This window comes from Triticum urartu, chromosome 3A (genome assembly GCF_056163025.1).
Source record: "Triticum urartu cultivar PI428250 chromosome 3A, HENAU_Tu73, whole genome shotgun sequence".
Lineage (NCBI taxonomy): Eukaryota > Viridiplantae > Streptophyta > Magnoliopsida > Poales > Poaceae > Triticum > Triticum urartu.
The window spans coordinates 534,519,363-534,522,918 of record NC_141875.1 but is presented as its reverse complement, the minus strand read 5'-3'; positions in this window follow the sequence as shown (position 1 = coordinate 534,522,918).

The following is a 3,556-nucleotide window of genomic DNA, read 5'->3' as shown; positions in this document are numbered from 1 at the left end:
TATCTACCGTTTTAGACATTATTGGGATTTATTATCCACTTTTATATTATTTTTGGGACTAACCTATTAACCGGAGGCCCAGCCCAGAATTGCTGTTTTTGCCTGTTTTAGGGTTTTGAAGAAAAGGAATATCAAACGGAGTCCAAATGGAATGAAACCTTCGGAAACGTGATTTTCTCATCAGATAAGATCCAGGAGACTTGGACCCTCCGTCAAGAAAGCCATGAGGTGGTCACGAGGGTGGAGGGCGCGCCCCCTGCCTCGTGGGCCCCTCGAAGCTCCACCGACGTACTTCTTCCTCCCATATATATCCACGTATCCCCAAACGATCAGATACGGAGCCAAAAACCTAATTCCACCACCGCAACTTTCTGTATCCACGAGATCCCATCTTGGGGCCTGTTCCGGAGCTCCGCCGGAGGGGGCATCGATCACGGAGGGCTTCTACATCATCATCCAAGCCCCTCCGATGAAGTGTGAGTAGTTTACTTCAGACCTACGGGTCCATAGCTAGTAGCTAGATGGCTTCTTCTCTCTTTTTGGATCTCAATACAATGTTCTCCCCCTCTCTTGTGGAGATCTATTCGATGTAATCTTCTTTTTGCGGTGTGTTTGTTGAGACCGATGAATTGTGGGTTTATGATCCAGTCTATCTATGAATAATATTTGAATCTTCTCTGAATTCTTTTATGTATGATTGGTTATCTTTGCAATTCTCTTCGAATTATCAGTTTGGTTTGTCCTACTAGATTGGTTGTTCTTGCCATGGGAGAAGTGCTTAGCTTTGGGTTCAATCTTGCGGTGTCCTTTCCCAGTGATAGAAGGTGCAGCAAGGCACGTATTGTATTGTTGCCATCGAGGATAACAAGATGGTTTTTTTTATCATATTGCATGAAACTATCCCTCTACATCATGTCATCTTGCTTAAGGCATTACTCTGTTTTTAACTTAATACTCTAGATGCATGCTGGATAGTGGTCGATGAGTGGAGTAATAGTAGTAGATGCAGAATCATTTCGGTCTACTTGTCTCGGACGTGATGCCTATATACATGATCATACCTAGATATTCTCATAACTATGCTTAATTCTGTCAATTGCTCAACAGTAATTTGTTCACCCACTGTAGAATACTTATGCTCTTGAGAGAAGCCACTAGTGAAACCTATACCCCCGGGTCTCTTTCTCATCATATCAATCTCCATCACTTTATTATTGCTTTGCTTTTACTTTTTTACTTTGCATCTCTATATAAAAATACCAAAAATATTATTTATCATCTCTATCAGATCTCACTTTCGTAAGTGACCGTGAAGGGATTGACAACCCCTAAGCGCGTTGGTTGCGTTGAGCTATTGTTTTTGTGTAGGTACGAGGGACTCGAGCGTAGCCTCCTACTGGATTGATACCTTGGTTCTCAAAAACTGAGGGAAATACTTATGCTACTTTGCTGCATCATCCCTTCCTCTTCGGGGAAATCTAACGCAGTGCTCAAGAGGTAGCAAGAAGAATTTCTGGCGCTGTTGCCGGGGAGTCTGTGCAAAAGTCAACATACCAAGTACCCATCACAATCCCTATCTCCCGCGTTACATTATTTGCCATTTGCCTCTCGTTTTCCTCTCCCCCACTTCACCCTTGCCGTTTTATTCACCCTCTCTCTCTATCCTCCCTCTCTTTCTCTATTTTCCTGTTTGCTTTTTGTTTGCTCGTGTGTTAGTTTGTTTGCTTGTCATCATGGCTAATCTCATATCTTCTCATTTGTCTCCCAAGAATGAAGTTCTAAATTTTAAACAAAGGGAGGGAGAAAATCTAAAAGATGCTTGGTATATAATTTGCAATGCTCAAAATAGATCTACCAGGAAGCAATCTACTTCAGTTCTTCTCCGCAATTTTTATGTAGGTGCTAATCCTTGGTATAGATATATCCTTGATACCATTACCGGAGGGTATTTCTTGGGTATCCATACTTTTGATTCTTATAATGCTATGTTAGATTTATTTGGCTCACCACCTCTTTTGGTTAATGGAACTATGTTAACTTTGGAGCATGTTATGCAAAGACTTGAAATTATTGAAAAATAAAGTTGCTACTATTGAATTAATTGAAAATCTAGATAAAAAGATCCACAATCAAATTATCCAATACGGATCTAAGGTAGGAATGACTTTGAAAAATATTAAGGAAAAGGAACCCATAGTTAATGAGAAAATAAACTTAGATTCTACTAGAATCGATAAACTTGAGGGTATCATTACGAACTTGGGAACCGCTTTTTCTTCCATAAAGAATATTCCAAGTCCTCCTACTAAAATTGCCAAACTTATGTATGTTCCTAAAAATAAGGGTGAATCATCTAGTAAGGAAACTGCGGATCTTAAATCTATAAGTATTCATCCCAATCTTTTTGCTATCATTAAGGAACCAATTGCTACAAATGAATTTTTCGATCTTGTGCCTAAGAGTTTGATAATCACTAGAAATAAAGAAATTCCTAAGGGAGATAGATGCCTCATTGAAGAATTGCCTACCAAAGATGGCAATACCTAGATCTATTCTTGCTTGTTATGCCTAGCTAGGGCCGTTAAATGATAGCACTTGTTGGGAGGCAACCCAATTTTATTTTTATTCCTTGCTTTTTGCTCCTGTTTAGTAATAAATAAATCATCTAGCCTCTGTTTTGGTTGTGTTTTTTGTGTTTAATTAGTGTTTGTGCCAAGTAGAACCATTGGGAAGACTTGGGGAAAGTTGTTGAACTTGCTGTAAAAAACAGAATCTTTAGCGCTCACGAGAACTGCTGTCATGTTTATTTGGAAAGTGATATTTAGTTAATTCTTTTTGCAGATGATTAATAGATAAATTCCTCACGTCCAGCAATTTATTTTAGAATTTTTGGGGTTCCAGATCTTGTGCTAGCTACAGATTACTACAGACTGTTCAGTTTTTGAAAGATTCTGTTTTTCGTGTGTTGTTTGCTTATTTTGATGAATCTATGGCTAGTAAAATAGTTTATAATACATATAGAAGTTGGAATACAGTAGGTTTAACACCAATATAAATAAATAATGAGTTCATTACAGTACCTTGAAGTGGTCTTTTGTTTTCTTTCGCTAACGGAGCTCACGAGATTTTCTACTTTAAGTTTTATGTTGTGAAGTTTTCAAGTTTTGGGTAAAGATTTGATGGATTATGGAACAAGAAGTGGCAAGAGCCTAAGCTTGGGGATGCCCATGGCACCCCAAGATAATCTAAGGACACCTAAAAGCCAAAGCTTTGGGATGCCCCGGAAGGCATCCCCTTTTTCGTCTACTTCTATCGGTAACTTTACTTGGAGCTATATTTTTATTCACCACATGATATGTGTTTTGCTTGGAGCGTCTTTTATGATTTGAGTCTTTGCTTATTAGTTTACCACAATCATCCTTTCTGTACACACCTTTTGAGAGAGCCATACATGATTTGGAATTTGATAGAATACTCTATGTGCTTCACTTATATCTTTTGAGCTTTATAGTTTTGCTCTAGTGCTTCACTTATATCTTTTAGAGCACGGTGGTGG